Source organism: Phaenicophaeus curvirostris, chromosome 1, assembly GCF_032191515.1.
Source record: "Phaenicophaeus curvirostris isolate KB17595 chromosome 1, BPBGC_Pcur_1.0, whole genome shotgun sequence".
NCBI classification, from domain to species: Eukaryota; Metazoa; Chordata; class Aves; order Cuculiformes; family Cuculidae; genus Phaenicophaeus; species Phaenicophaeus curvirostris.
Window position 1 is genome coordinate 180923338 of NC_091392.1, and position 22034 is coordinate 180945371.

Here is a 22034-nt window from a genome sequence, read left to right on the forward strand (position 1 = left end):
TTAGCCTTTCTGAAGCAGTAGAACAAATCTTATATATGTCTTCTGTGCTTCAGATGTTTTGAGAATGTCTACACTGAGGTTTCTTTTCTTGCATGTCAGCTGACACAGCAAGGTAAAGTGTTGAACTCAATATCCTATACAGTATTTGCCTATATGCATGTTTCTAGGCCAGTTTATTCCACAAAGATCCAGAAGGGATTGCCTTTTCATTTAATACAGTTGCCCCTTATCTCAGAAAACCATGTAATGTAATCCCTTTTGAGAGACAGGTCCTCATTAAGTATTCTGCCTCTTTTATGTATGTTGGAATCTTTAAGAATCTGTGCCTTGAACCTGGAAAGGATACATTACCTTTTATTTCTATCTAGGTTGCAGTAATTTTGCTGGTGTGCTGAATTATCCTTACTTTACATATTTTCCTCTTGATCCTTAGTGTTATTAAGCTGTGTCTTCTTATTCCCTTGCTCCATCCCTGTTTTGCTTTTTGACAGAGAGAAATTCTGTCTCCCATTTCAGCTCTGTGTTTTGCTGGAGCAAATGTGAGCTATGGAGTCATTCAACAAGTGGTTCAAACTGGAATTACAAAGGCCTCATGTTTTGCAGCACCATGTGTGTGAGATAGAATGAAAGTAGGGTTTCTGAGGAGGTGTTTTCTGTTTTGATGGTAAGGACATACCCTGTGATCTAGCCTAGCTTTTTCTGCATGCAGGGTTGACTAAAGGCAGTTGCAGCATTCTGGTGGCTGGGGAGATCCTGTAGATGGTGTCTTGGCTGGACTTAGTGAATCGTGCCTTTGCTTCACGGGCTGTTTCAGCAACTCTGCCAGCAATAAGCTCTTGTCAAAGGCTGATCAAAAGCTGTTTCAACATTAATTGTGCTCAGGGAGGAGGGTGAGAAGATGTATCTGCAAAGCCAAAGTTGACACCTTCAACTTTTTTGTACCTTAGGCCTGGAATAAAAAAGTTGGTGCTGTTTGCTGCAGAAGGGATGTATTTTGTTCTGTTCCACTGAGCTCTGTTTTATGTCCCATTCAATCAGAACGACTATAATTAAGCTCCAAACTGCCTATTGGGTCTACCAGAGCCTTGCCTGGGCCTCTGTCTGTATTGCCGTCGTAGCTGAGGCTTTTAGCACTGCCTGATGAGTGAAAGCCCGTCTGATATTACCTCATGTAGTAGGGGTTTTTGTGTCTGCATTGGCTGCCGTTGTCAGCTAGAGTGGACACTGGATTTGTTCAGGCAGGGGAAAGCAGCTAGTCTAAGAGCATCAGCTGCAATGGGTGGTAGACCACAGTACTTGGCACAGCGAGTGACATAGCAGGGGTTGGTTACACAATGTATAGATGCTAATCCATTTCCAAAGAAGAGCACAGTCTCTTCCCTTCAGGAAATGAATCAGACTTCATAAACAAACCTCTTCTTGGGAACTTCTGCAATTGCCGGTAAATGAGTGGGAATAGATGATTCCATCATCCTGCTTTCAAAATATGAACTAGTAAATGATCCTTCCAGACTTCAGCAGCAATATCAGCCCAGTCTCATACAAACACGTACCAAACCTTCAGGTTCACATTCTGATTCTTGTTGTTGCTAGTTTGTTTTGTTTATTTATAGCCGAAAAACCAAAAGCATGTTCAGTTTTGGAGAGCTTGCTGCGGTGCTTGAGGTCCTGTGGCCTACTGACCTGCAAAGCACTGTCAAGTGAGGAGCCCTGTTGAGTCTCATGGGCTGTTACAGAGACATGCTCTCGGCCCTGCTGCAGGCAGGGTTTCTACAGGCTGCACAGCTGCAGCAGTTGCTCTGGGGGACATTTGGGATCTCTGTTGTTTGGCGCTTCATCTTCCCCATTGTGTGCTCTTTATGGTTTCTAGTGTGGTTGGGGAGCACGTGACCAGCAGGAAGGTAGGAAATCTCACAGTAGCCTGTACCCCTAGTTCAGTTCCAAAGTGTTGGTTTTGCAGTGGAAGATTAAAAGCAAACGTAGCATTTTCTGTTAAACAAGAAGTGCTATAAATGCTGGTGGTCATGGTCCTTAGGTTTCCAGCAGGTAACTCTTCCTCCAGCACTGTGGCTAACCTGTATTAGAAACTGGAGAAAGCAGTAGGAGAAGCCTGAATTCTGAAAGCTTCTCTGTGATTTAGGAGGCTTTTATTTCTTCCTTCTCCCCAGAATGTTCGTGGTAAGAGGTAGCTTGGCAAGGATTTTCTTAATAAGTGTTCATTAACAGGAAACCAAGCCAAGAAATCTCTATCCCCACGAAGTTTCATCCACAGGATCACAGCTTATATTCATCACTCTAAAAACTTGATGACTTAAAAATTCTTTTATGAGGAATTGTGAATGAACATTATTGTCTGCTTTTTATGAGGTGTAAACGCATCTGAATGAAGAGCCCAAGGACTGCAGATATTGAGGCCACCAGAGGAAGCTTGGATAAACCTGACAGATAGCTTGACCTGCTTCAGTCAGTGTCATTGTCTTGCTCTGAAACTGTGTCCATGTGCACTTTTTGGCATAAATAGTTATTCAGCTTTTAATCACAAAACCAAGACTATTAACTATGTAGGCAAGTGTTTTGTATAGAGTGATGTGGGAGAAGTAGATAAATAACTATTTTGACAAAAATTCTGGATGCAGGAAAAGCAAATGACATGGGTAATTGCTTAGTGATCAGTGTTTGAGTGGTTTGCATGTGGATTAAATAGTGTAAATGGTGGTTTCAAAAAGTGCGATGTGTGCATATATTGATACCTCAGACTTAATTGTATTTTTCCAGATAAAAAATGATACTGCCTGTGTTTGCAAGCAGGCTCCCAATTTGCAAGCCAGCCTTTGTGATATTCCAAAGAATTATCCTGACAGTGGTCATTGTCCTGGTTTTAGTTTGATTTCCCCTTATGGCTGTGTGTGATGATTCTATTTAAGCCAGAAATTGCTGTTTATTCAGTTGCTTGGCCAATGCCTTTACACTGACCTCAAGCTAATAAAAGTAAAGGAGGGAAAGCAGGAAAACATGGACAACCTTGATATATTATTGTGGTGTGCAAGGTAACAAGAAAGAAGGGTTCTTGTGAGCAGAGGCAGCAAACCACTCATTGTCCTGGCTTTACAATTCTTCTGGACGTCAGAAAAAGATTTTTCATGGAAAGGGTCACTGGACACTGGAACAGGCTGCCCAGGGAGGTGGTTGAGTCACCATCCCTGGAGGTATTTAAAAGATAAGTGGATGAGGTGCTGAGGGGCATGGTTTGGTGGTTGATAGGACTGGTTGGACTCCATGATCCTGGGGGTCTTTTCCAACCTAGTGGTTCTGTGATTCTGTTAACAAGCCCAGTATTGCACAGTGTGGTGTGTGTGGAATCAATATTGTTCCCTCTTTTCAATGACTGCATGAACCAGCTGGGAGGAACAGGCAACTCAATCCAGGGCCAGTTGCTATAATGGTTGTATTTGTAATAAATTAAATAGCGTGATGGTATGTGTTCAGGCATGGGGATCTGGCTGGCCTGTACCATATGGGTGTGTGTACCAGACACTGTGCTTGCCATGAACCGATTTGCACAGCATCAAACAATCCCCAGATAGGGTCTGGGAGTCAGCTTGGACTGGGGACTCTTCGCAGTACACAGCCTGGATGCAGCTGCTGGTTTCTGTGCCAGATGGCCTCATTGCCAGACATTTGTCCCAGGCCTGCGTCATGTATTAATCTAGGTGTTTCACATCTCTGAGGCACCCAGATCATGTGGCTGTCCCTGCTGGGCGGGAGGCAGATTGCCTGTGGGAAATTGGTTCTATGATTTTAAATAAAAATAATTAAAAACCAAACGCAACAAACCCCCAAGCTACTGGTTTAACCAAGACATAGCCCTTAAAACTGGTCTGCCTGTAAACATTTCTTCTGGTTTAAGATCTGTAACAGTGAGTTTAAAAAGCCTGGATTAGAGACCAAAAATAATTTGAGATTCTTAAGACCAGCTTCAGTTGGATGTCCAGGGAAGGGCAGGACTTCTGGGGCCATGACACTGAGTGTAAGCGCAGACACTGCCAAATTCCCGTGTGCAGCATCAGCCAGTGACCCATGGAATTGCAGCCAGGGCTGGAACCCAGCTAGAACACTGAGGTGGCACTCGTGGCTTCTGGCGCCAAGTCCTCCAGTCAGACCCCTGTGTTCACTTGCAGCACCCCTGCAGGCCCAGATGTTGGACCTATAATCTGTGTGAGTACATATCCTGCTGTTACTTAACAGCTGTCAAATTAATTTGTCTTCACAAGCCTTTTTTCCAGGCTAAACAATCCCAGTTCCCTCAGCCGCTCCTTATGAGACTGGTGCTCCAGATCCTTCACCAGCTTTGTTGCCCTCTTTCACACACCCTCCAGCACTTCGATGTCTTTCTTGTAGGCAGGACCCCAAAACTGAACAGAATATTTGAGGTGCAGCCTCACCAGTGCTGAATACAGGGGTGTGATCATTTCCTTCATGCTGCTGGCCATACCATCTCTGATACAAGCCAGGATGCTGTTGGTGCCTTCCTTCCCTCAAGCAGATCAACACTCTGGCCTAGCTTGGCGTCATCTGCCAAGTTACTGATCTCTTTGTCCTGATCATTGATAAAGACACTAAACAAGACTGATCCCAGCACTGAGCCCTGGAGAGCACCACTTGTGACCAGCCACCAACTAGATTTAGCTCCATTCACTACAGCCCTTTGAGCCTGGCCATCCAGCCACTTTTCATATGTACCAATCATATGTACCGGTCATATGTACCATGGCTAACCTGGGACATAAGGGTTTTACAACAGTCTTTATAACATTTTTCACAAAATCTCTGTATCACAGGATTTCACTTTCTCTCTTTGGACGCAAATAGAAATTTTGCTCAACCTCTATTGCATAAAATCCTGTGGAAACGACAGTTTTAACCAGATACTAAGAGAAAGGAGCAGTTTTGGAGTCAAGTAAATGTAAATTATGAATAGCTATCAATTATGCAGAAGTAAGATGAAAATCAATAGAACAAGATGTCTAACTTGGCTCCTCTGTAGCTAAAATTGATATTGATTCCTGAAATCACAGACCAAAATGACACTGGTCTTACCATTTAGCAATGTATTATGGTTATGTATTATCTGTAAAAATTAGGCATTTGGGGAAAAAAAATCAATCACCAAAAGTAGACATGAGAAGTTTCTTTGTGGAGGGAGGGGATGGAGAGAAAGTGTGACTATCCATCTTGCCTTGCAGAGGAGTTTAATTCTGTTCAACTGGTGTGTATTGAATCTCAATGCTATGGTTTTAGCTGCTGCTGGAGGGAACAGCTACTACGTCTTTGATAAGTATGTATAATGATTAGATTCTGTTGTAAGATCTTAGCAGGCACAGGTCACTTTTGAGTCTCCTGGGGAGAAAATGGCCAGGCATCCAGGTACATCCTACCAGGGGACCTAGTATCAACTGTTCATTTAAGTATTTTTTTCCCTCCAGATTCCTGTTTGAGATTTGATTCTGGGGTATGTGGTGTCAGTTTCTACATGTTCAGGAGATCTTGTAGCCTGCTGGTCCTCCTGGTTGAGTGGTCTTACATCTAAGCTTTTATGGAGTTAAAATCGTGTGTTTACGCAGTCCAAATTAGCACTGTAGGAGCGTGTCAAGGTCTGAGGAGGCTGTGGGATTTCGCACAACTTTTTGGTATTTTGCATTGGCTGGCTTGAACTGCCATGTTTAATGACTCCTATTTTTGAGCATCTACAATTTTTGGGGCAACCGTGCTCCTGGACACATGCACTTTTCCAAGACCTGCTGGTATTTACTATCATTGTACTTAAGTTCTCTTGTGGAATTGGGTCATGGCACTGCTTTCTCTATCTATCCAGGATTGCTTTAGAAGTATCTCGAACATCTGGGTTTTATTTCTGACTAATATTCATATTTTGTAAATATTCTGTGGATAGGACTGAGTTTGATTACTTTGGGGGTGTGTTTCTTTATTCAAAAACTAAGCTGCTTTGAACAAAAAATTGCTTTATCCTTCAGACTTGGTAGTAGCTTGACTCAAGTTGGGGAGGGAAAGAGGATGAACTTGCCAAGTGCTGGTGCTGAGACTTAAACTTTCCGTGGGCACTGTGGACAAAGCCAAACAAAGTGAAACTTTTTCTCTAACTGAAAAAATGCATAGTGCAAACATTTTCCAACTGCATGCTTCGGAATTTGTACTTGAAAGAAGAAGATAACTTGAAATTTAATTCAGATAGTGTGTTACTTTTTCAAACTGATCTTTGTTTTCTTATTTGCTTATTTCACTGTGATAAATAGTGAACTTTTGTTTACCTTAAATGCAAAAAAAATATTTTTTTTTAAGATAAAATAGGTAGAACCTAACGGATTTAATGTCCCAAATAGCAGAGCAAGAACTTCGTATCTGGGAGGAACCGAAGTAAGTGCAAGTGTACTATCTGGAGAAGTCTTAATGTGGGAAATATTGTCCATGTAAGATATGTGGAGGTTACACACAGGGAAATCATGAAAGCATAGAACAGTTTATCTTGGAAAGGACCTTAAAGATCATCTAGTTCCAACACCATCACCATGGGCAGGGACATGTTCCACTAGATCAGGCTGCCCAAGGCCCCATCCAACCTGGCCTTGAACACCTCCAGGGATGGGGCATCCACAGCTTCCCTGCGCAACCTGTACCAGTGCCTCACCAACTCTCATGGTGAAGAAATTCTTCTTATGTCTAGCCTAAATCTGCCCCACTCTATACCCATTCCCCCTAGTCCTATCACTACAAGCCCTTGTAAAATAGTTGTTGAGACCAGCTGGAAGGGTTTTCATTGTCATGTTTGTCATCACCACACTGCAAACTGTGGAGCTGGACTTCTCCCTTCCTTCTGGTGACCTTATGCACAAAGCCTTCTTGATACTCCAGTGACTGAGGTGCAGGGAGAATCTTGGGGTTTTTGAAGGGCTTGTTTTCAGCCCCTTTCCTTCATCTGGACAGAGCTGTTATTACTAAAATGCTGTGCTTTTTCAGTTTTCTTGTCCAAGGGTTCCTGAACCATCAGCTCTCTGCCATCCTTACTGCAGGCTTTTTATCATCCCTACTGCTTATTCTTCCCATTCTTGTTCGATCTCTAATAACTCCTCTCACCTCACACTGTCATTTCCTCACTTTCCTGTTTATTCATTCTTTCAGTGGCCTCCAATTTGAAATTCAAAAAAAAAAGATCGCTGCCTCCTTCCTGCATGAACCCTTTGAGCAGCCGCACATCCTTGCTAATGCTGAATATTGTGAAATACCAGTATCCAGCCGCCAGCTGATATGAAATTAAAATGGGACACCTTGGTCTGGGAGAAACACTGGCACCAGAAATCTGGTAAACAACACCATGTGCATGTGTGATATGAAAGATATTTGGTGTGTTTAGCTGATTTTATCTGCCAGATGTTGCCTTCTGAAAACCCAAAGTACCCACTGTATCCTTCTGTGTTACAGCAGCCCCTTCCCTACCAGCAACCTGTAGTGATTCACAGTTTATTAATAGTTTTTTTTTTACCTGCAAAATATTATTAAAATGCATTGAATTATTTTGAGAAATTGAGAGACAGTGAATGTGTGATGCCTGTCAGGCAATGGTGGGTGAGTGGGCTGGGATGCTACAAGCTGTGCAGGAATGGAAATGAAATGGGAAGATTTTCTTTCCTGTGCAGTGAGGTGGAGGGAATGACAGTATTTGCCTTTGCCTCAGAGCTTCAAAGCCAGGATTGACATGGCGAGTAACGGGACAACAGCTGCTTGAACAGGTATGTGGACTGCCTTGCAGTTGCTTGGGGGTGCACAAATGCTGAAGGCTTGTTACTGCCAAGGGGAGGTGACCTTGGTAGTCTGGTAACGACTGGTTAACGGGTGTTTCTGAAAAGAGGAGGACTAGGATGTGGAGTGAGTATCTGCGCCTTTCACACAGAGACACAGACACACACAGGCAAACACCCCCACACATCCTGAAGCTTATGATTTTGCCAACAGCATGAGTATTTTAAAAGGCCGTGTCTAGCAGGACTTGTAAATCACTGTCATCACTTGCTGAACCAGAGCGCTGCAGGCAAAACTGGGGAGAGAAATAGTGTGTTTGAGAGGTGCATAAAAATGAAGGGTGCCAGAGGAGCAGAAAGTGTGGGACAACTGGAAGAACTGATGGGAGTACAGAAAAACGTCTTTAAGCTTTTAAGTGCATGATGTGGAAGAAGACTTGCTGCACTGTCTTCTTTGGTTCCTATGTCTTAAGTAGAGGTTACTTGTTGACCACCGGGAAAGCTAGGACATAGATCCTCAGCATTCAGTGGCTTCTAATTAGCACATGCCTGCCATACCATGAGCTTTTGTTTCTTTCTACAGAAATATTTTCCTTCCAAAAATTTGATCAGACAGAACTATTAAGTGCTCTGGCCCGGAAAAAAAAAAAAAAAAAAAAAAAAAGAGTGGGAAAAGCAAAGAGAAAGCTTGGTCTCTCAGACTTACATGAGTGAAGCGACTACTTTAAAGGTACAATGCTGGGGAGGGAAAGATGCATTTTTTAAATGATCTGGTTGTTGCATTTCTAAGGGCCTTTGTTAGCTTGCATTTATCTATACTGTACAGCACAGATGATGAAAATCTGTGTATTTCCAAAACAACCCATTTTTTTCACTGTAGTGTTCAAAGTCATATAACTGCTCTGGGTCTTTCTTGTAAACTTGCTGTTTATTGATAGTATTTAGAGCGAGCTGTTCAGCTAGTTTGTTTTAGGGGCCAGATCCTGCCCACACGACAGCTCTGTCTAATCTCTGAATGGTGTACTCCCTCCTACTCCCAACTAGAATAAAAATTGATTATAAGAATTGTTATCTGCCACTGAGTAAATTACTAAAATACTCCCCTCCATGTGCACCACCTCCTTCTGGATGCACAGTAATTGGGAAATCTCTGAATTCAGTTATTCACTTACTCTGCTGCAGATTGTTAAAGTTTTACATTTCTTGATAACTGCTCATGAGTTGCATATATCCCTCCGAAGCTCACTCTGTGTGTTTGATAAGAAGACATAATTCACTTCTAGTAGATGTGAAATGTGAAAGAAACCAGACTGTCAGGTCATTCCACCTGGATGTTTTCAGCATGTCTCAGATACCAGAACAGGAGATAGGGAGGAGTCACTGCTTGACACAGCAGAACACACATGGATTTTTGAAAACAAAAGAATGGGTTTTATTTTGTGGCAAGCATATCTCATGGCTTGAAGTGACCGGTTATATCATCTCAGCTTTTTTTCATAGTAGCTTATCTGTCTGGACAGAAAGCTGTTCCTCCCCTTACTGTCCTCCACCTAAGAAGGAATCCTGTCTGATCTGTGAATAGCCAAGCCAGAATTACAAACTTGATTTAATTTTTGAAGCAGTAGTGAGCATGCAAGGCAAAAGAATCATGAAGGACTCTTCCCGTATTTACTGCCTTTACCCCATCTCAGCTCATCTTTTTGCTTGGCAGATGCTGTGAGCTGATTTTGTGCTTTAACTAATAGCACAAGGATTACTCACCTGGCAGTCTCTAGGCGTCTTTTACCTTGTATTACCATTTAAAATCTGGTGTCCTTTGCCAAGGTCAGTGTTATATCTAGTCTGCTTCAATCTGTTGCCATCCTCTGCTTTCAACAGCCATCTGATAAAAACGTTACTTCAGACACTTTTCTTTGCACTGTCGATAATTTTGCTAACTATTAGTCTTCTCCTGGAAGGCAACATCTCTGAATGAAGTGGTGTGGAACAAGCTTTGTTCATGTGCATGCAACTCCTCTGCTTGTAACTCAGGCCACTGTGAAAATATTACTCAAGCCAGAGATCAGTGATGTGTAGTTGTCTTGGTTAACATCAAATTACTCTTTCCTAAAAAGAAATGGCACAAATCATCATATTGTTGATAGTGGAATAGCTCGAGTCTCTCCGCATCTTTACTCTCCGCATCTTTACTGTCCACATCTTTACTTTACTTTAACAAGAATTGCGTGATTTGTTGATAGTGTAAAATGCTCGGCGCTATCCTGAACATGATGGAGATGGGATGGTACAGCGCTTACACACAGCATACCCTGTCTCTAATGGTGTGGCACAGTGGATGATGTGCTCCTCAAATGCACGGTGCTGCTATTGTAGGCCAGTTCTGTGGTCCATATTGTACAATAGTTTGTATCTGTTGTAATCTCCATATCTGTCAGTGTTCTTTTATGTGAGTTAAGAATCCTTACCTGTCTAAATTTGGGCAGGCCGGTGTGGGAGGTCTCTGGGAAGGCACCCTGTCTTTATTCAGGATGGGGAAAGCTGATCAGCCTTTTCCAGTGGACATGTACAGTTGTTATGTAGTTAAATCAGCAGTGATGTTGTAAAGTCCTTCCTTTGAAAGTGCTCTGCCTTGAATCCCTGATTCCTGTGGATATAAAAGTATTAACCCTTTTATTATGATCTTCATGCTTTGAATAAGATTTAAATGTGAGGGGCTGCAAAGAAGCAGATTTTTAGAGTTGATTTCATCTGAAGACCTCAATTCTTCCAACTTAAGACTGATACTTCCCCTGTGAATGGCAGCAATAAATATCCTGAGGTCCTTTCCAAGCCAAACCGTTTTATGATTCTATGACTCTATGGTTTAGTGGTGGACTTGGCAGTGTTAGGTTTACGTTTTGACTTGATGATCTTAAAGGTCTCTTCCAATCTAAACAATTCTGATGTTCTGAATAACTGCTTATTGCATGGGGGTTGGACTAGGTAACCTGCAAAGATGCCTTCCAATCCAAACTATTCTGTGATTCTATAAAGTATGATGGATACTGTTAAGGTTTTCCCTGGCATGTGATTGCCTCTTCCTGTTGGTCTCCTTTATAATTTTCTTTCCACTTCTCTTTGCAAGAAACATGTGGTTCTGGGATTGTCTCTAGGAGCCGTAGCTGGCAAATTCTCTGGCCCTCCCCTAATCAGTACAGTCTGGGCCAGTTATCTGCCCCAAATTAGCAGATAAGCTGATTGGGTCTGGAAAGCTATGAAGAACTGCAGAACAACATAGTACATGGATGGTAGCAAATTACAGAGAGAATCTAATTTTGATGAATATACATTTTTCTCTCATCCATATTTTGTTAGTTTCTAAATCATGCCAGCGTGGAAGAAAAAAATGTACAGCTTCTGCCAAATAAGCAAACGCTGCTAGGGTACGCTTGGGGAGAAGAGCAATAAAGAAAAGAATGATAATGCTCTTATAATTCAGCAGGTTTGTCTGTGTCTGGATTACTGTGTTTAGTACAGTAATATACAGTTCAGACAGGATATTGCCTCATTATAGGGACTGGAAGACAAGTAAGGAGAACAAGACACAGGAACAGCTTTCCCAAGAGATTGGAAAGATTGATTTGCTTAAAGAGGAAGCATGTAAGAAATTACAGGAGTATACACAACAACCAACCAGTGGGGGAGGTAGTGATAACAAATTCTTGCAGTCATGTAGCACAAGAGCAAGAGGATATTAATTTAAATTAGCCGTTAACTAACTTAAAGGTGATGGAATAAAATTAGCAGAGTATCAAGTTGAATGCTGAAGAATGAAAAAGCTGTAATGAGGCTTTATAAAAGTAGTTGGATGTGAAGAGATGCTGCATGTTTGAGATGATGTTTTTTTAAACAACATAAACCTTAAAGTTTGTGCTATTCAGTCTTGCAGTACAGTTTTGAAGACAGTTCCTGTTAACTTGTGTTGATTTATATCTCCCCACGCATTCCCAGAGGGAATGTAGAGGTGACAAACTGTGACTGTCTTGCAAGCCCTTGAAATGCCAGGTCATCTCTAAGTTAGAGAATCCAGAGATCTGGGCTTTGCTGGCATCTCACAAGGCTCTCCTCAGTATGTCTGATAAGAAGAAATCTGAGAACACCTGCAAAGGGGCTTCAAGGCTGCAGTTCCTTTGCAGCTTAAGAGTAAGCCTTATAGGACTGTTTGCACTGCTTTCTCCATCCCTTTTCTGGTTGCGCTAAAGCTGATGGTCTTGCTGCTTTCCTTCCTGGAGACCACTGTGATTCTTCAGCCAAAGTTATACTGCCGTGCCAGAGCAACAGAGTGGCTTCTTGCCTCCTAGCACAGCAAAGCAGGTAGCAGCTGGGTTTGTGTGAGGACAGTGAAAATATCTCTGAGTCAGGCTACCCTGAGAGGAAAAGAATAATGAGCAGAACTGCTGAGGAAACATTTTATCACGCATGAATCCGGTTCCATGGTAAACTGGAGGAACTGGAAATGGGATTCCTCTGCAGAAAGTCCTTGCTCACGGAGAGCATTTCCAGAGGCATTTTAGTATGATGCAGAGTATGCAAATACATTCCAAGTTAGATGTGTTTGCTGTCTCTGGAAAAACAATGCCATAGTTGTTCATCAATATTTGAAATACAAAAGCCTGTCTGTTCTTAGAGAGGGTGTTTCAATAAGCCTTTAGTATCATCTACAGCTGCATGTGACCAGCTGATTGTCTTACTTGTTGGCTAAGGAGTTTACCTACACTGCATGTGTATGAGGGTTAAAGTGAAACTTCATGTAGAAACAGAAATAAATGTGTAAATTGAGAGGTAACAGCTTTATGGGAACTGTGTGGATGTTACACCTTAACAGCTGCTTGTTTGGAAAAGTTTTCATTTGCATCGGGATATCATCAGTGCTCTTCTCAAAATCTAAGAAACGCGGGTTTTCCCCTACAGTTCTGTGTTGCATTAATTAAATGATAGATGCTTTCTGTTTGAGTGTGATAATTTTATTAACAGTTGAAATTAACACTTCTACAGGCTGTGTGTGCTCTTGTCCTTTTGTGGCTAGAACTCTATTTTCCTTATACTAGGATTCTCAAATACTGCAATGAATGGTTGTGCTCTGTTTAATACATTAAATATCCTCCAAGAAGCAGTGAAGTAGTTAATGGTTTAGTTTAGTCTTCTGCAATGGATGATGCCGATGACTTAAATCCAGAAACTAAAATGCTGAGAGAGAGCATCATCCTATGGCTGTGGAAATGTGGGTTCTTTCCCCCACAGTAAAGGCATGATTTCCTAGATCCTATACTATATACAAGCTCTGACTCAAAAAAACTGAGACTGTAACTCTTTTTATTTTAACAAATTAAGGAAATCAGCTTTGATCACCTTCAAAATAGTTCTCTCTGAGTTGTCACACAGCTACTTACGATGCTGCCAACATTCAAAGCAATTCTGCGGATACTTTTCTGAAAGGTTGTTGGGGATCTTCATTGTTTTTGCTTTCACAACTTCTAGTGGACAAAAAATGGTTCCCTTGAGCACCAACTTGATCTTTGGGATCTCTTCACCGTAAGGCTCAGTCAATAATTTAAAAAGTTTCCATGGTGGATTTCTTCAGTTTCACAAGAAACTTGAAGTTAACTCACTGCCCACTCTTGCACACAGATGTTTTTCAATCAAGGGAAAGAAAATGTCTGTATTTGAACACATGTTCACTCGTACTGTGAGTGAAGTGATTGAGTTGAGTCTTGTCTTAGTGTGACAGATTAGAACATGTTCGATAACCATCTCTCTGTCTTTCCCACTCTTGATTGCTGAGATAAAGGGGTAGTATCATTTTCTTTTTGTGTCAGATCTCGTTAGTCGGCCAAGGAAAGCATTTCTATGAAAAATAAATTAAGCTAGGACATTTCATCTTCCTCCATATTCTCTTATTACCTGCAAACTTTTTTCTTCTGTGTTCAAGTCTCCTCCCAGGTGCTGTGCTGTTTCCTTACCAATGCCATAGTATCATTTCAGAGCAAAATGGGAAAGAAAAGTAAAACAGGAAATTCTTCCTGTTCTAGCATACCAGTATTTGTGTTTGTTGTAAATTCCTTCTAGGGACTTAATTTAGTGCTTGGGATCAAATATATTTTTTTCCCTGTAAATTAACCTACGAATGAATATAATTTCTTCAAAATGTCATGCTGATGTCATGTACATTGAAAATGGGTATGTCCAGTTCTCACATCATAAATGCAAAAGCAGAAATTTACTTTTTTCATGTATGGAGTAATTAATTCATTTTTTTGCAGTGTAATATACAGAAATTAAAAAGGATGACTAATGTAGTTGATAGCCCATAGCAACTTTGGAAAACAAAATATGTTGTGTTCTTTTGGACAGATGTTCCTACCAGGCAGCTTGAACAGGGCTTTATCCTGCTTTCGCCATCCCTTTTTTGGTTGCACTACAGTTGATGGGCTTGCTCCTTTTCTTGCTGCTGTGGTAGGTTTTTATTCTTTGCTTTTGCTATGTGGACAGTTTAGAGGGTAGCTGGAGGGTTGCTTCCTTGCAAATCATTGAGCCAGTAGGTATTTTTAGCATGGTTCCACTGAATCACTTATTTCATAGCAGGCCTATATTCTAATCTAATGAGGATCTTTCTAATAACTTCCATTACTGAAACGTTTGAATGTGGGAAGGAGGTGAAAGTAATTGGATTGCAATAATTAAATCATCCAATGGGATTACCTTCAAAAGGTTGTGTGTTTATGCTTCCCAAATCCAAACAGGAATCGATTAGTAGAAGAAGCACTGAAACTGCATCTATTCTGAAAAGAGTTCATTTGGTGGGGTGCAGGTTGGGGTGGTCTGTGGGTAAGAGTGAGGAATGAATATAATTCTGTTACACCAAAGATCTATAAGCATAACTGATGCACAGGTCTCAATGAGGGAGTTAATTTTAAAACTTTGCTTAAAAAAGATCCTAGTGCAATATAACACTCATTGTTTAATAATTCCCAAAGCTGTAGGTTGATGCTCACTGAGAACTCCAGCCCTGCATTTACCTGCATTTGCAGGTAAAATTAGCTTCCCTAAAACATTTATGCTGGAATGCAGTGTAATCACTGTACTACTTCATATGATACATGATGAGCAGCTCTTTTGTGGAGCTGCTGAAGACCTGAGGCAGCTCTGAGCCTTGTGCTAGTGACCTCAACGTAAAAATATTTCTCTGTGGTTTTGACTTGTGGTTTACTTTTTTGGTCTCTCTTTACTTGCCTAAAGTGTCTGCGGTGGGAACTGTTCAGAATCTGATTTTGGTCCAGTGCCTGAACAGCAGAGCATGCACTTCTTCCAGGCATATGTGCTCAGGTAACTGGAAGAATCACTGAACTGCAGTGCTCGTTGTCCAGAAAGCTGAAAAAATGGGTGAAGACTGTTTCATAGCTGAGTAGTAAAACTGTCATATTGCTTTAATTTTTTTTGAGTCATAAAAATCCATTTCTCCTGAGATGACTTCATATGAGTCTTGGTTTTTGAGTCACTTCCCACAAAATACCCCCCAAAACCTCTATGTAAACCAAAACTGTGTTAAATAGTGGTGTTTCTTTCTCTTAGGTCAAAGTGCCACTGATGGTTACAACAGTTTTTCCCTGACAAACACATGCAGTTCCATTGCTGCATATAACCCACCAAAACTTCGACATTTTCCCTATTATGTAACATGCATTTGCATTTAGTTTACAGCAGCACGAATAAAATGGGAGAATATCTTGTAAAGCATGGTTTGAGTTAGGATGTTGTGTGAGCTTAGTGTGAAAAATTCCTGCCTTTCAGTCTGTCTGCCTGCTTGCTTGGTATACGGTTTTGTGCAATGTTTTTTTCTGAAGATAGGTGGTAAATGTACAGTACTTTAAGCCTGCATTTTCTTCCAAAGTGTACCTATCCATTGAGCTTCTTTCCAAGACTTCCTGCTGTGCTCTTCCCAAGCAGAAAGGAACTAGCAAAGTGCTCTGCAAGATTATTAACCTCCAAGCTTAATTTGTACAACTCTTTAGTAGCTCATTCCCTGTCTTTGCTGCATATATTGGCTCAAGATGAAATTATTTGTGATCAAAAGTTTTACGTAACGTGCATTTTAATTTTTGTAGGATCCAGGGTCTTGCTGGGGTCCATGGCAAGAAACTAGACTAGTCACTCTTGAGAATGGAGGAGGCAAGAAACAGTGACAGGGACGATTATGAAGAAGAGCAAATGAGCCTGTTTATATTTCTTAAGGAGAATCACCAAAGGTAGCAAAAATTAGTTTCAATGGTACAGGGTGATGGTTAAAAAAAGTCCATGAGTGAACTCCTTTATCTGTTTACCCCTACCCAACTCTTTGCACCAGATGATAAAGTTACTCCTGAGGACCCTGTTCAGCATTAGATGGGTGCTTGCATTGTAAATTCTGCATCTAGTGTCATCGTTTTGCAGCATAAGGAGAAATGCAAGGTCTAGATTTGTATCAAGTTCTGTGCAGTCTGACAACTGCTGTGTAGATCATTACCACGGAGATTGCTGTAGTGATGAACTGTAGCTAAAATGTTCTCTGCTAGCCTGGGCATGGATGAATCTGAAGCACTGGGATTCTATATCTCTGGGAGGTATTGGTAGTGCTCTTGAACCTTCAAGGACTCATCAAACTCCTTCCCTTGGTAGAGTTGGTACCTATGCTATTTCTACCAGATCCAGCTGCAACCATACATTTTTTTGGCACACTCCCTGTGCTGTTCACATCTAGGACTGCATACAGCTGGTATTTGTTTTGGCTTCCTTGCACTGGTCATGTTTCTCTGGTGCTTCTGAGCTTTGTGCCCAAGGGTTGCTGACTGGTGGCAGTAGCAGTGCCATTTTGGACACAACAGTAGGATTTCAAAGTTGCTGGCTGTTGGGAGCTGACCCAGCTCCCTCTTGAAGCCAGATCTTACTACTTCTGTGGCTTTGTTGCAGGGCTTGAGGCATACAGAGTGAAGAGAGCAATGACGACTGCTCCAAAGGCTTTGATTTTGTAGGAAGCCAAAGCTTCAGTTACAGACCAAGTTTACAATGAAGGTATTGTGTCTTCTAGAAATGCCCTTATATAATCACTGTGAAGAGGGAACCTCTCTCTAAAACAGCCTTGAAAAAAAGCCTCTTCTTCAAAACTCTAATCTTTTCCTTGCACATTGCCCCATGCTCCTGAACTGGGAATTCTTGTGTTTAATTTTAGAAACAAAACTTGCCCTTTTATTATATGAAGGAACCTAGAACATATCTGCAGTTGTACGCTGTTCATAGTCTTAAAACAGTCCAATTAGTAAACTCTTGATTAGTTTGGTTTAAATTGCATGTTCATTTAGGAAAACCAGTTAAAAGTAGGTAGAACATGTAATGTGCCCCAAAATCATAGGGTTTGTGCAGAACCCTCTGTCAGAGCTGTGGGACAGGCCTCATTGGGACTAGCATGACTGAGCCTGAAAGACGGTCATACACTTCCCTGGGTCTTTGGGGTTGGGGGTTTTTTTATTTATTTTTAAGGGAGGAATTGCTGTGGTGTTAAATTGGGGTGTTTTTTTTTTGCAGGGGGAGGCATAGAATATGCTCTTGTTAGATAAACTCTTCTAGGTGCTGTGAGATTTTAGCACTCCTTTATTAAATTTCTTTGTTTTCCCTGAAGCACAAACTGGCTCAGAAACCACTTCTGGTTTTGACATTCAATTTAATTTCTTTTCTTTCAAAACTTATCAGAGAAACTAAGTTCTCTGTCCTGAGTTCCAGCACACTGACATTTGTTCATGATCTTTTCAGTAAATGTGAAAGATCTTTTATTCTTTCAGAAGATCCCATTAGCAGCTCATGTAATTAATTGGTGGGAGCCAGGATCTCTTCACTTCTCTTCCCCACAGAAGTCCCTGGGGAGATTGGGGAGTTTATAGTACTGTAGTATCTTTAATGCACTTGTTAAGTATTTTCCCTTATCCCACTTTTAATGACAATGTCTCTCTATTAAAGACAGTAAGACTTTCAGTGCCGTACTTGGATTTTAAATAAACTATTGCCATGTTCATTTAATGACAGCAGATAAAGCTTTTGCTGTTTCCAATGAAGATATTTAGTTTACAGAGACATGTGGCTTTTGAATGCTTCTCAATTGACTTTGTTGGATATTTAGGAACAGATGGAGTTTTTAAATTTTTTGTTTTAGCATTAAAGAAGACTTAAGTATATTGATGGTAAGAATATGTGCTAATACTCTATTAGGTATGAAGAAAACCTCATGGACTGCACTAGACCTGTATATCATATTATCTTAATGCCTTGTCCTTTCTTCTGCCAATTAAGTAGCAAGATGAGCATTTTAAAGAATGTTCCAGAGTAGTTGGATGTCTTCCTTTTCCTGTTTGGAAACTGTCCTGTAACTGTGTTAAATGAGTTCTGTGATTAGAACAGCTGACAGAATGTCTTCTTCATTTTCAAATAATGTAATGTAATTTGCACTGGTTGTGTACATCCCTTTTACAAGGAGCAGTAACATGAACAGGGCAAATATTGATCCCTGGATGAACCTGATACAACTTTAGAAAGTGTCAGATAAAAAGTCCTGTACCAGACACTCACTACAAATAGGAAAAAATAATAATTTCCCAGCTTGTACTGCATTTGATGCTTACCCTCTTGGTCCCTCAGGAAGACAGGGGACCAAAAAGCCCCACAGTATATGGTTTAAAGTATAAATAATAATTAAAATTATATTAAAATGTAATTTCAAAGTTTCCTGAAGCCCAGGAATACCTACAAAATATTGTAATAAATTGTATGTTTTAAGGGTTACCTCCGCTCTGTTTTATATGTGGTGTATGCCTGGGGTGTGGAGGTGATAGTGCATTACAAAAGTGCATCACGGTGAAGAGAAATGTTTAAAAAGGCAGGAGTGCAGAAGGAAAGCATTCACAAAGAGGACAGGAAGGATCTTCCATGTGTAACTGATGTAACAGATGTCTTTGCTCACACTGAACTACCATAACTGGTGGTTTTATAGATGTTCTGGAGAAACAGAGTGGAATAGGAATAACTTGTTTCTCAAGGTGATGGTGATGTTTGATCTTCTTACAACAGAGTTCACAGTATTGCAAAATGCAAACATCTTGGGACAGTGTTAGACATGTCTAGTATGTCTGTACGATATGTAACACCAGTATTTGTCTTTTCCCTTAATTTTACACAAAGCACCAAAGAGAAAAGACAAGAGCTCTGCCTTTGAGTCAGCTGCGGAGACTCAACTCTGCAGAGACTCAACTCTGCAGAGACTCAACTCTGCAGCTCCAACCCAGTTTTCCAGAAGTGAGATTACAAGAAGTTGAGGCCAGAGTAGGGACTGAGTAGGGAATCTTGCATCCTGCCCAGCAGCATTGTGCAGACCTTCATGGAGCACACTGCAACCTAAATGCACAAACTAGGATTTGTATGAGCAAAATGTCTTTATCAGAAAGAATATACCATGGCATGTACCACTGATTGAATAAGTTTCTATGGATGGTGCCTGAAGTGCAGAGCTTCTGTGCTGAGGTGAATGTGCTGCAGTTGACAGAGGCATCTCCGTGAGTAGTAGGCGCTCAGATGAAACGTAGGCGCTCAGATGAAACGTAGGCGCTCAGATGAAACGTACCTCCTGCACGCGTGCACAGCCTGGCAGCGCGTTTGAGACCTGCTGGTACAACCACAGCCACCTAGACTTGAGAGACATACTCTTGAACGTAACAGAGGGGAGGAATTTTTATTTTAAAATATACATTTTTCACATCCCCCTAATATATGAACATGTAGCCTGTCTTTTGCATGGCAGAATTATTTCTCTATGGCCTGTGTCATTGAAAAAGAAATCATCTCTCTTATGAAAAAGTCTAGAGGAATATCCTTTGATTTGACAGGTTCAAAGAATCTTTCCAAACCAGTTCACTGGCAACAAAATGTAGGAACAACTCATTTCCATGGAGATGCTGATAGAATCACTCTAGAGCAGTTGAAGAATGGAGCCTGACCTGGGTGGTTGCTGTGTTTAAGTCCAGTACCCATGCAACCAGCAAGTATTTTTCATGCTATATATCCATGAAAAAGCTTGGTTTCTTTCATGCTTATTTGTTTTGTTTACATTCTTTAGAAAGCTCCAAGTTTCATGTCTAGTGGATATTATTATATTGTGTTAAGAAATATACACAAATGTGCAGAACTGCAGTTGAAAAAAGAAATACACTCTTTCAAGAGCATTTGGCTCCTCCCAAGTTCAGTTGTTGGTACAGTTTGTTCCTTAGCCCGAATTTACTTTGATAAAATGTTACCCAGAAAAGTTTAAGAGCGAGGTCAGTTTTTCTTAATTTCAATAACATGCCTTATCTAATTCAGTGATTTTAAGAGAAGAAAATAATGAGTCGTCATTTTCTGACATAAGGAAGAATTTTTAGATTTTTACATTATCTTGTACATAGATATTGGAATTCCATTAATTTTAAAATAAATTGTTTACAAGATCTTTGTTTTCCTTTATTTCAAATGATCTACTGGGAAGATAAGTATTTCTCTAATGATTTACCTGAACTGACTTGCTGGTTGTGTTCCCTTTCACACACCTTAGAGTTAGGTAACATCCGTTCATACTCTTTATTCTTAGAATGCTTTGTTTCTCATTTTGCTTGAATTGGTCATTGAATGGAAATACATTTGACTAAGTAATGAAATGAGCATGCTGTATGCCTGCACGAGTAAAAGTGGTTTCACTCTTAACTGGGAACCTCCACCAGTTGGGTTTGGGTTTTTCTTTCTTAAGTTCAAGCTAAAAATATTTTCGTTTCATGATCATTCAGCTAACAGTCTTAACATTAACATAATTGTCAAATTAATAAGCCTGTAGTGGATATAGTTTAAAAAACAACAAAACAAACCCAAAGCATACAAATTATGGCCATTTTTGCAAATAAAATGGTTTTATATTTCCTCTAATTTTAAACAAATCTTTTCTTGTATGTAGTCCTTTTTTTTTTAACAAGCCAAGTATTCTGACCTATGTTATACTGGATTTATTATTTGCCAGAATTTAAAGTGGAGAGGAGAGGCGACCTCATCAAAGCCTGGGAGTTTTGATACCAGTAGCACTGAATATATGTATTGGGATTATCAAGAAAGACAAGTATCTCACAGGGTCTTGGTGCACCTCCTCAGGGCTGTTCCATACTGAGTTATTTCAGCTCCCTGTGATTCATCCTATTACTTTTTTGTGCATACTCATTCCCACGATAACCTCACTTGTCAAGGATGAACACTAATAAGAGGGCACCTGTTTGGGAAACAGAGTGGCTGATTTGCTTTCGGAATTCCAGTGACCACTTTCTTAGCAAGGGTGGACCCCTTTGGGTGGACTCAAAGGTTTTGGACCTTGTATGGAATACATTATTAAATTAACAGTTTACTAGTTAAAATTGGAGATGATAAGGATTTGAGGAACAGCAACGCAGGTGACAGTTGTCTGTAATTGAGATTACTGATTGCCTGCTGCTTTAATTGGTGACACTGTTACTGGGTGTTCTTTTAATGAAATTAGCTGATGAACTAAAGTTAAGAGAGAGCTTAAATTAGAAAGAGGCTTCAGAGATTGGGCCAAATTGAGTAGATGACACTGAGGACTGAAATAATAAATATTTGATGACCCAGATGGTACATCAGTCCAAGTCTTCTCCTCAGGAAACAAGCATCAAGCATTACAAGTGCGTGAAGGGCACGGGCTGAGTGATAGGTAGCTGCCAGTGTGATATGATTGTGAGAAGGCAAAAGTAATCCTGAGATACATTGGGCAGGTCTTTTAGCAGAGTGCCTGTGAAGAGGATTGGAGTGCTGTGTGGTTCTAAGTGCCACTGTTTGAGGATGACAGCTCCAAACTGATGGGGCAGAGGAGAACTGCCAGGCTGCCTGTCATCTTGATCATCCTCTTCAGAGACCAATAAGTCTTTTGGCTTCTTCAGTGTGACGTTCAATGGGCATCTGATAGCACTTAAGAGTGCACTGAGGAGAGGGGAAGATCCGGAAGGTGAAGAGCTCATTGTTGTCACGGATGGACATAAGCTGAAAAAGCTTAGAATGTTATTCCTTTGCTTAGAGGTTTTCCTGAAGCAGAACAATGAAACAACAAGCAACAGATGCATCAAGGCCTACCCTGAGAGCAGG

General features: G+C 40.8%; 1 protein-coding gene across 1 annotated transcript in view; it reads left to right on the top strand.

The window, feature by feature from the left end:
• The window catches only part of WDFY2 (WD repeat and FYVE domain containing 2), a 69903-nt gene that overhangs the window by 12516 nt on the left and 35353 nt on the right, over nucleotides 1-22034 (top strand). The window lies entirely within an intron of this gene.